Consider the following 12,756-nt stretch of genomic DNA (forward strand, 5'->3'; position numbering starts at 1 on the left):
GACGAAAACGAGCGGATGTGTGCTGCTTTCAAGGCGTAGCACGAATGGTGTTCGTGCCTGCTTTGACAGTTGTTGTCGATTTTAATGATATTTTTGAAAGTTGGGGTAAAAAGAAATCGGTAAAAGGTAAGGTGAATACTATTGTTGTATATCACACCCGGGCATTGCACTGTTAAGTACATGTGGGAAAGCCAGCCTTTGTCAAATACTACGAAGTTATTAATTCAGTACGGTACGTAGTCGCCCATTTGCCGAAATTACATATTTACTTACCCCTTATGGTTTCAAATAGTTCATGCACCTCCAGTTAGATTTTTTTAATCAGTGAGGATATATACTCATTGTTGATTGCTGCTCATTGTAACATACTATTACGCATTCACTTTTATTTGCGTATTGAATCAAAGTGTTAACAAGTTCACCTAACATTTCACTCATACCGGTCTATATTGTATAGTCTGATTTCTCAAGTATTTGGAGCCACGAATGCTTGTAATTTTCTGACTAAACCCTTTTATTAGTTGGTTTGCGAACGAATCAGATGTGCGTGGAGTCGTAATTTTTGAAAACCAAATTTTGGTTAAAGACCTTGCGTGCATCATGTCAGGGGATACTGAAAGATTCAGTCTAAAGGGAATTATAGTTAATCGTTATATTTTTTTTTTACTCCACATCGATATATAACATATTTTATGTCTTTTCGTGCAACCGTTTAATTCTACGGTGCATTTCATCTTTTATGAATTTGGTCACTGATTTAAATAATAAAAAAACATGCTCGTAACCAGGATGTTATGTTTTTTTTTATTTTAAATACTTATGATGGATATTTGGTATTTTTTGTTTTTTGAAAATGTTCTTTTTTTCTTCAAAATATTTATTTTGAAATGTTTTGGTGTTTCATTAACTTTTTAAGCTATTAACCTGAATCAACAAGCGTTTTAGGTGTCGCTGCCTGAAGACCTCTTGAGGTCCCTCGCGACTCCTGTCACACAATTTAAGTTAGTTTCCACTTATATTTGTAATTATTTTTTTATATATCATACCATGTTTAAATTGTGTTGACGAATAAATGATGATTGATTGATTGATTATATACCAAATTCAGTAAAATATTTTTTAAATAAAACATGAGATATTGGATTTATTAGCTTTTCCATTCTGAATCATATAGACTGCTTTATTTATTCTTAACGAAAATTAATAAATCTCCTCTCTTTCTTCAGATGTGAAAGTTGTGGACAAACCTGTCTAAGCATTGCGAGACTCTTGCAGCACAAGAGGCAATAGCAGAAATAGCAAGTATATCAATCAAGAAATTAAGCCGACATAAAGCAAAACTTTCAACTATTCGTCCAATCTCAATTTCCTATTATTTATTCACAGGACAACTATAGCAGACGGGGAGATATCAGAAGTCTGGCGACATATCAGTGACAGTGTGATTCCGAGAAATATAATGCAATTGAAAATAGAAAATTGCAATAGAAAAACAACCTATGGAGGCATGCAAAGACATTTGACCCTCCGGTAGAGTTGTGTATGGCCCCCACATCCTGCAGGGCTTGAGGAAAATAACTAAAAATTCCAAAGCGTAAGATTGCATAAGCGGTCTTATTTGTAAAAAGGCACAAAACACGCCAGACATACTTAAAACAGCTTTGGAAATGAGGATAACGGGTACCTCACTGCACCTGTGTTATATTTGGTTCATCAACTTTTGGTAGTACTATAGAAGAAATTCCGGAAGGGGTATAATCATCATTCATGATAAAATACTATCATATATTTTTTGAACAACTTCAATCTATACCAGGGATCTCAAACTCGCGGCCCCAGAGAACTTCCAGTGCGGCCCTCGAACGCTTAACAGTAATTGTAATAGTATTTTGGAAGTTTTTATTTTTATCTAAATGTAATAGATTTTTCAAACCTTCTAAAGTGAAATTGATTATTCACACAGAAAACAATTTACTGAAAGTAGTTTTGAAATATTGATTTTTTTTGTCCACATTTTGACCCAATTAAGAATACACATCAAGCTAGCAAAAGAATACTTGAATAAAACACTTGAGTAATTAAATTAAACGCAAAGTACATGAAGAAGGTGGCATTTTCGAAGAAAATGGGAGTTGTAACATTTCTGCTCTTCACAAAATTCTGAAGCACATTGTTTAATTTGTCATATTTCCATCAATACAATCAAAAAACACAATAAGCTCAGCAGTCAATATGACAAATTCGAAGACCAACTTCGAACAGAAAATTTCCATGTGTTTGTATATTAATATAATTATACAACGACTTAGTTACTAAAAATCAATATCAATAATAATTCAAGCAATCCTATGCCACGCAATGTAGTGCGAAATGTCTTGTCGAAAAAATCTGTCATTTGTTTTTTTACTGATCTATACATGATAAAAGTAACTTTTTTGCATTACTGGAATTAATTAAACATTCGTAAAGATCCAGATAAACCCATGATCATGTGGCCTCGTTAGTTAGAGTTGGTACTATAAAATCATTTCAGACTGGCCTTAGTATGCTGGTGACACAAAAAAATGCCAAACGCCAGGACAAATGTAATTATTAAAACATTGAGTTTATACTGTAGTATTTTTGTTAATTTTAGGTTCATATATTTAGATAAGTTATTTTTAGTGTATGTATTATTCTTTCCTTATTCAAAGCTTGTTCAAAAATGATTTTGATGGTTGTACATAGAATTTTACGATTTTTTATAATAAATACTGTAACTTGCAAATGTTGCAATAATAGTGGAATGCAAATATTAATATGTAATTGCATTTGAAATTGAAGAAAATAATAAAACTTAATCCAACTGTTTAGTTGCATCACAATATATGTCACAAACTAAAACTATCTTAAAAATATCTTTTAAGTATACATTATCAAAAACTGTTTGCGGCTCTTTTTACAATTTTCAAAATGCAATGCGGCTCTCGAAAACCCATGAGTTTGACACCACTGATCTATTCTAGACGATTCAAGCATTGCTTTGGGAAATTATATCACTTCAATTAAATTGAAATAATCTCGCTATATTAAATACAAAATCGTTGCTATCATAAAGGTAAACCAATTCAGCCACTCGAAATATATTGGCCTTCACAAAGCAATGGAGGCAAAATTGAGAGTTCATGAACTATGAACATTTGTTCTTTTCTTTGTCTTGAACTTTCCATACTCCACAGCCCCTATTAATTTTTTTCAAATTTTAATTACCATGTGATGGTCATACATATCTTTAACTTGTATTTTCTGTCATGATGTATTATCTCAATGTGCCAAACTATTAATTAGTGTGCATATTTTGCTTCCAGATGACATAAATGTATTGTCATGTTTATTACCTCAGCTTGGAGTATTGACAAGAAAAAGGTGCCAGGAAATTAGGTAAAAAAATTTTCAACTCATTGTTATAATCAGAATTCACAATCAATAGGAATTATAAACAGCCAACAATCAGTGAGAATTATATGTGAAATCCCTCAGAATAAATTTGTCTAAAATCGGAGGAAGTCAAAAAATATAGGTAGTTTCTATCCACACAAGCATTTCAAGAAGACTTGCTCGAGCCAAACTAAATGAGCATCATCAGGTGATCGGTAAGGCTGCAAGTTGAATTCAGCCCTGCAACCTCCTGCATAGAAGATAATATTAATTAGTGGGCTATGAGCTAAATTCTTAAATTTAAACAAACCTATCTACGATGCATTATGTACCAGCAATGTTACCTACGATTAACTGAATATGTAATATGTCTAATAAATTCACCTACGAAAGCAAGTTCGATAGGTGCAAACTTTGTGTTATGGAATTGTATCGCAGCACAGTTTTGTATGACACCCTCTTTAAATGAAATTTCAATGATTAAGCGCAAACATTAAAATTACTAACTTTGAACTTTGTCATTATCTGCAAAATGTTCCACACAAATCTTTCCGCTATCGCGTTTGTAATCTTCTCTGATAGAAAAAAACGTCTATGATGTCCAGAATTGCTCTTTACAGCTTGCCTGTTATTCCAGCTTTCCAAGGAAGCAAAACTTCTTAGATATAGAGATTATTTTGTTTCGTTACAGGCGCAAAAAGGCAGGTACTACACGTAAAAAAGACGCCGAGTAGCAAAAGCGAGCGGAAAACGGACGCGAAAGGCGACGAGAAATATGTGCATTGGAGCGTATCATGAAATACAATGTTTTGCCTGTAGTCTTATGGAGTGACGTCAGAGTTGCCTATCATGTTGTTTAATGTCATTGCTGTACCAAACTGATTGCTAAATATTGATATCATTCGACATATTGTTAACAACATTATTTCTGTTTACTTTTAACACTTTTTTAGTGCAATAAAAAAAATTAATAATAATTAACGAATGATCACAACGATGGCGTTTAATCGAAACAAGTCGCTCGGATATGTATAAGCAAAAGTAAAGTAATTCCCGTTGTCGCGAAGTAAAGTTAGGTGCCATGAAAATTTTTCAAATCCGCGAGGCTGCACGACATCTTGAAGTAATTTCAAAGTTATTGTCCGATTTTGTATCGTGATTCGTGTGTGTTTATTGGACATGTTTATTGGACACATTTAGTGGCCATAACGATCGTTTCAAAATTTTGTTATTATTGTTATTTTCTTTCGTCATTATCATTAAAAAATCGCTTTTCTCTTCGAATACTGGACCAATTGCTTTGAAATTTTCAGTGGTTAAAGATAAAATTTTTCTCCAGAGGACTATTGATTTTTTTTTTGCTATGACGTCATCAAAATTATTGCCATTGGGTGGCGCTACGTGTCCATATATTTGAGCATAGCTCTCTTGTTCTGATTAGGGTTGGATTATCCGGATAGCGGTTGACCGGATAACCGAGAGGTATTTTTTATCTGATATACGGATATTATTGTAACGGTTAACCGGATAATAGAGCAGTATAAATAATGCATATGCGCATTAGTGATTTTTATATTTTTTTTGTTGAGTGGATAGGATTTACATATTTATTATTTTTTTCAAACTCACACTGTTTAATAAGTAACAGAGCAGAAATCATTCTGCTATTTTGTCATTATGAGTACAACCGTAAATATATACTACTAGTACTACGTACAACTATTACAGTGCGGCAACCGCAGGTGTCTCTCTTATGTCGACTATTGAAATGTTCAAATAATTGACTGCTTTTATAAATAATGTTTGGCGACTACGCGTACGAATTAATTTAAAGCTAATTTAATGCTCGGTATCTACTCGCAAAGATATGATAGAAGTTTCAGATATTACTTACTCAGCCTCAGAATCGAACCAAAGTTAGTCCGATCCGCACTGTCCCGTTTTTTGTTCCAGATATATGGTAAGCCTAGATAAGACGTCTTAATCATATGGCACACCACGGCCGGTTACCAGGTCGGGTATGGGATTAGTAAGTCAGTTATTTGTTTTCGGAAGTGGCCACTGACATCTCAGAGCATATAATAATCACTTATATCCACACTACTCTGCCTATATTTTAGTCATCCGTGTAACGCTGGAGTGAACTTGACTATAACATCACAAAACACGCAGAACAAACGTGATTATTGCGTATTTGCGTTATGGAAGATCTCGACACACGTTAAAATAAAAGCATTTCGACTCTGGATATAAAAATACGTGGTAAGCTGCACGAATAAATCCAATTTCGTATTTTTGCGATCTTGCAAATTTAGCAAATTTGAGCTAATATTGCCATTTCAATGAGTATAATTTATTTAGTACAATAAATGCAGATATTAATTAGCTTATATATATATATCAATATTTTCGGGAAAAAAGTCGGGTTCAGTCTCGTCGGTATATAACGCCGATAATTGCTTTATTTCTATCGTTAAGAGAGTAGATCTGAAACACACATTTTGACTGAAAATAAGGAAGTAAATGCTAGCGAAAATACCACGACTCTTGATTCATGAGCCAGTGATAAATAAAATAAAACTCTATTTTAGGCGCTGTTGAATCGACAAAATTTTGTAATAATCGTAGTTACTGAATTTACAACAAGGGTAACTTTTTACGGGATGTAACTTATCAATTCAATTCAATTCGTTTATTACTCCAGACCGCTGCGGTCCATATAAAAATAACACAAACAAATAAACATAAGCAAAAATAACATAATAAATACATAAAATACCTGATACGACAATCAGATTCTCAGTATAGATCTCAGAAAAGAGTTAATACAGTAATCTAAATTCTAAGAGGCCAAAAGTGAAGTATAGAATCCAAGATAGCCCGTCACAAACAGTATCTGGGAATCAAATATTGATTGTAATAGGATGTTATTGGAGTTCCTGCATCTCGTCATGAACAACCACAGATTTTTTCTATCGAGTGCTTCGAAAGAGGGAATGTTCTTCCCAGATACCATTTTGTGACGGACACTCTCAGATCTAGAAACACAGTGACTTACGCCAAAATAGTATGGGCTATAAAATAAATTGATTTATATTGACGTTTCAAGTCGAGATCATCTCTAAGATCATTGGATAGGAAAACACCAAGGTATTTAGTGGACGAAACATATGTCAATACAGAATTACAAAGTTTGATATCAGGCAAATTATTCTTAAGATCGGTAAGTATGTTGATAGGTATTTGTCTGTTTGTCTCTTTGTGTGTTTGTCTGTCAGACACTTCCGTATGTTACGCGATATCTCGAGAAAGCGGAGTTAAATCGCCTCCAAAATTTGCATGTGCATTCATCATATCTCATACCAGAAGCCTGTTGATTTTGGATGAATTATGATTATTATAATTAGAAAGTTATTAATTAATTAGTGATGGGACACACGGTGTCGCTGTGGAGTGAGAGCGGATGAATCGAAACCGCAGTTTCTGTTTTAGGGATCCCCTAACTTTCGATCGATGAGTCTTCGGTCTCTGACCGATATTCTCGTTTTTCCGTTTAGTGTTGTTTTGATTTATACCAGAGCCATCGAAATAAAATTGATTGATTTGCTAAGTCTGCAGTGAAATCCAGGTTCGGTACTGGTACAGTATCTGTACTAGGCGATCTACCGGTACTCATTTCACGGTATTTAAAAATCAGCCCAAAAACAATCAGAAAGTTGACATCTACGGTTTTTAACATTAACGGTTGTAAACATTAACTAAAAATCAGTAGTTTTGGGTGTTAGTCGTTGATTTTTAATTACGCGTATATCAAAATTTAGATTCAAATCAAATTACTAATCGCTCATTTTTTTTCTTCAACTATTCCCCGTTTAGTACACTCAAGTAAATATAATCAACAAACTCATATCAATGGTAAACATGGTACACAAACCTCAGATTGAAACACGAAGAAAAATAGCAAAAGTTTTGTTAAACGTAAGGATGTGGTTTATTCATCCAACTTAGTCTAATTCGTCGGGATCGAAACTGTAGATATGTTTGGGCTGACAGTCAATCAACACATATATTCCAATTTTGTTACGAGGTTTCAATCTTGATAATTCAAGTATTCATAACATAGTATTAGTTTTTTGCAATGTCGAAACCAAGACATGGAAACAACAATGTAAGATTAGAAATATATATGCGTGTCTGCCTCAATGGAAAAATCACGATCTGACAAAATCATGTTAAATAAATAGCAACAAAAGACCGATTACAACGGAAGTAAAAGACTCTTTTATTTTGTGCTACGCTTAAGCTGGGTTTATGTACACTAAAAGGTTAAGCGGAATTAACCTACCAGATTAACGGCAGTGCTGTTATATTCAAAAATTTCTATACAAAGTTTCGGTGTATTAATTTCAACGATTTCCATATTACAAATCTTTTCGAAGGTAAAATTCATCGTCACCTTGTGTCCACATGACTACATTGACTCGCCACAACGCATTTCGCTATTCAAGTCTAGAATAGAATTTGTCTCTTTGTTTTAGCTCATTTTTGGACACGAAGTGGACATAACGATCGTTTCAATATTATGTTGTTGTATTGTTGTTGTTGTTCTTGTTCTTTGACACGTTTTTAAAAAGTCGCTTTTCTCTTCGAATACTGGACCAATTGCTTTGAAATTTTCTCCAGAAGGCTATTACTTTTTTTTGTTGCTATGACGTCATCAAAATTATTGCCATTGGGTGGCGCTACGTGTCTATATATTTGAGCATAGCTCTCTTGTTTATTAAACGATTCCAATTGATACTATTCAGGAAATCAGTCGTTGATAAAGTCACGTGTAGGCTTACCATGAAATTGAAGTTTTCACTTGCGATCGTTTGTAGGAGGGGACATATGGTTGATCAATCATGTGATTCCTGTAAATTCAACTGTTTATTTGTAAAAAATGCTCACATCCATTGGAGTATAAATAAATAAATTTATTTTAAGTCCACTCAATGACATTAAACAACATGATAGGCAACTCTGACGTCACTCCATAAGACTGCAGGCGAAAGATTGTATTTCATGATACGCTCCAATGCACATATTTCTCGTCGCCTTTCGCGACTGTTTTCCGCTCGCTCTTGCTACTCGGCGTCTTTTTTACGTGTAGTACCTGCCTTTTTGCGCCTGTAACAAAAGAAAATAATCTCTATATCTAAGAAGTTTTGCTCACTTGGAAAGCTGGAATGGCAGACAAGCTGTTAAGAGCAATTCTGGACATCATAGACGTTTTTTTATCAGAGAAGATTACAAACGCGATAGCGGATAGATTTGTGTGGAACATTTTGCAGATAATGACAAAGTTCAAAGTTAGTAATTTTGATGTTTGCGCTTAAACATTGAATTTTCATTTAAAGAGGGTGTCATACAAAACTGTTTTTACTTCTCTTAACGATGCTGTGATACAATTCTATAACACAAAGTTTGCAGCTATCGAACTAGGTGAATTTATTAGACATATTACATATTCAGTTTATCGTAGGTAACATTGCTGGTACACAATGCATCGTAGATAGGTTTGTGTCAAAATTTAGTAATTTAGCTCATAGCCCACTAATTAATATTATCTTCTATGCAGGAGGTTGCAGGGCTGAATTCAACTTGCAGCCTTACCGATCACTTGACGATGCTCATTTAGTTTGGCTCGAGCAAGTCTTCTTGAAATGCTTGTGTGGATGGAAACTACCTATATGTTTTGCCTTCCTCCGATATTAGACAAATTTATTCTGAGGGATTTCGCCTATATTTCTCATTGATTGTTGGCTGTTTATAATTCCTATTAATTGTGAATTCTGATTATAACAAAGAGTTGAAAATTTTTTTACCTAATTTACTGGCACCTTTTTCTTGTCAATACTCCAAGCTGAGGTAATAAACAAGACAATACGTTTATGTCGTCTGGAAGCAAAATATGCACACTAATAATTAGTTTGACACATTGAGATAATACATCATGACAGAAAATACAAGTTAAAGGTAAGTATGACCATCACGTGGTAATTAAAATTTAAAAAATGAACAGGGGCTGTGGAGTATGAAAAGTTCAAGACAAAGAAAAGAACAAATGTTCATAGCTAATGAACTCTCAATTTTGCCTCCATTGCTTTGTGAAGGCCAATATATTTCGAGTGGCTGAATTGGTTTACCTTTATGATAGCAACGATTTTGTATTTAATATAGCGAGATTTTTTTCAATTTAATTGAAGTGATATTCTTTCCCAAAGTTATGCTTGAATCCTTTAGAATAGATCAGTGGTGTCAAACTCATGGGTTTTCGAGAGCCGCATTGCATTTTGGAAATTGTGGAAAGGGCCGCAAACAGTTTTTGATAATGTATACTTGAAAGATATTTTTAAGATAGTTTTAGTTTGTGACCTATATTGTGATGCAACTAAACAGTTGGATTAAGTTTTATTATTTTCTTCAATTTCAAATGCAATTACATATTAATATTTGCATTCAACGGTGACCGTACATTTGAACCCACGTACATTTGAACCCATGTGTATATCCGCGGGTTCAATCTATATGCGGGTGCTATAATCCATGGGTTAGGTTAGTATGGGTTCAAATATCCGCAAAACAAAAAAAATTTCCATAGGCGCAATAGTATGCAGGTGCAATTGTCGTGGGTTCAAATGTAAATTCAACTATTATTGCAACATTTGCAAGTTACTGTATTTATTATAAAAAATCATAAAATTTCATGTACAACCATCAAAATCATTTTTGAACAAGCTTTGGATAAGGAAAGAATATTATATACATTAAAAATGACTTAATCTAAATATATGAACCTAACATTAACAAAAATACTACAGCATATACTCAATGTTTTTTTAATTACATTTGTCCTGACGTTTGGCATCTTTTTTGTGTCACTAGCATACTAAGGCCAGGCTGAAATGATTTTATAGTACCAACTCTAACTAACGAGGTCACATGATCATGGGTTAATCTGGATCTTTGCGAATGTTTAATTAATTCCAGTAATGCAAAAAAGTTACTTATTTCATGTATAGATCAGTAAAAAAACAAATGACAGATTTTTTCGACAAGACATTTCGCACCACATTGCTTGGCATAGGATTGCTTGAATTATTATTGATATTGATTTTTAGTAACTAAGTCGTTGTATAATTATATTAATATACAAACACATGGAAATTTTCTGTTCGAAGTTGGTCTTCGAATTTGTCATATTGACTGCTGAGCTTATAGTGTTTTTTCATTGTATTGATGGAAATGTGACAAATTAAACAATGTGCTTCAGAATTTTGTAAAATGTAGAAATATTGCAACTCCCATTTTCTTCGAAAATGCCACCTTCTTCATGTACTTTGCGTTTAATTTAATCACTCAAGTGTTTTATTCAAGTATTCTTTGGCTAGCTTGATGTGTATTCTTAATTGGGTCAAAATGGGGACAAAAAAAATTAATATTCCAAAACTACTTTCAGTAAATTGTTTTCTGTGTAAATAACAATTTCATTTTTAAAGGTTTGAAAAATATATTACATTTAGATAAGAAAAAAATTTCCAAAATACTATTACAATTATTGTTAGGCGTTCTAGGGCCGCACTTGAAGTTCTCTGGGGCCACGAGTTTGACATCCCTGGTCTAGATTGAAGTTGTCCAAAATATATATAACAGTATTTTATCATGAATGATGATTATACCCTTTCCGGAATTTCTTCTATAATACTACCAAAAGTTGATGAACTAAATATAACACTGGTGCAGTGAGTTACCCGTAATCCTCATTTTCCAAAGCTGTTTTAAGTATGTCTGGCGTGTTTTGTGCTTTTTTACAAAGAAGACCGCCTATGCAATCCTACGCTTTGGAATTTTTAGTTATTTCCCTCAAGCCCTGCAGGATGTGGGGGCCATACACAAATCTACCGGATGGTCGAATCTCGAATGTCTTTGCATGCTTCCATAGGTTGTTTTTCTATTGCAAACATTTATGGAGTACTCTAATTATATTTCTTGGAATCACACTGTCACTGATATGTCGCCAGATTTCTGATATCTCCCCTTTTGCTATAGTTGTCCTGTGAATAAATAATGGGAAATTGAGATTAGGCGAATAGTTGAAAGTTTTGCTTTATGTCGGCTTAATTTCTTGATTGATATACTTACTATTTCTGCTATTGCCTCTTGTGCTGCAGGAGTCTCACAATGCTTAGACAGGTTGGTCCACAACTTTCACATCTGAAGAAAGAGAGGAGATTTATTAATTTTCGTTAGGAATAAACAAAGCAGTCTATATGATTTAGAATGGAAAAGCTAATAAATCCAATATCTCATGTTTTAGGTAAAAAATGTTTTACTGAATTTGGTATATAAACCAGCTAATAAAAGGGTTTAGTCAGAAAATTATAAGCATTGGTGGCTCCAAATACTTGAGAGATCAGCATATACAATATAGACCGGTATGAGTGAAATGTTAGGTGAACTTGTCAACACTTTGATTCAATACGCAAATAAAAGTGGATGTGCAATAGTATGTTACAATGAACAGCAATCAGCAATGAGTATATATCCTCACTGATTGAAAAAATCTAAACGGAGATGCATGAACTATTTGAAACCATAAGGGGTAAGTAAATATGCAATTTCAACAAATGGTCAACTACGTACCATACTGAATTAATAACTTCGTAGTATTTGACAAAGGCTGGCTTTCCACATGCACTTAACAGTGCGATGCCCGGGTGTGATATACAACAATAGTATTTACCTTACTTTTTTCCGATTTCTTTTTACCTCAACTTTCCAAAATATCATTAAAATCGACAACAACTGTCAAAGCAGGCGCGAACACTATTCGTGCTATGCCTTGAAAGCAGCACACATCCGCTCGTTTTCGTCTCGTCAAGTATGTGCATTGGAGCGTGCTATCAAATACGATCTTCGGCCAAAAATGCCGGAGTTGCGCATCATGTTGTTTAATGTCATTGGTCCACTCCAAGGTCCCTAGTTCAAAGTTCAAACACTAGAATTTTTTATTGCTACTCTGGCTTGCGTTGGAATTATTCCAGACGAACGGAATCATATAGGTTATAAGCAATATAGAGTATGGAATCAGCAATATTTACTAGAAAGACTTATACCGAAATACTGAAACTCGGTTAGAAAGTAGAAGCAGTAGGCTAATGATTTGACTTGTTATTCTGAAATGCAGTGATAATACGGGGTTCAAGGTTTGACGTTTTGATGAAACTCAAAATGTCCTGATTTGTTAATTGACTGGCGGTGAAGGGAATTATTAAGTCCTATCGACGACTTCATTTG

This window comes from Styela clava, chromosome 3 (assembly GCF_964204865.1).
Source record: "Styela clava chromosome 3, kaStyClav1.hap1.2, whole genome shotgun sequence".
NCBI lineage: Eukaryota > Metazoa > Chordata > Ascidiacea > Stolidobranchia > Styelidae > Styela > Styela clava.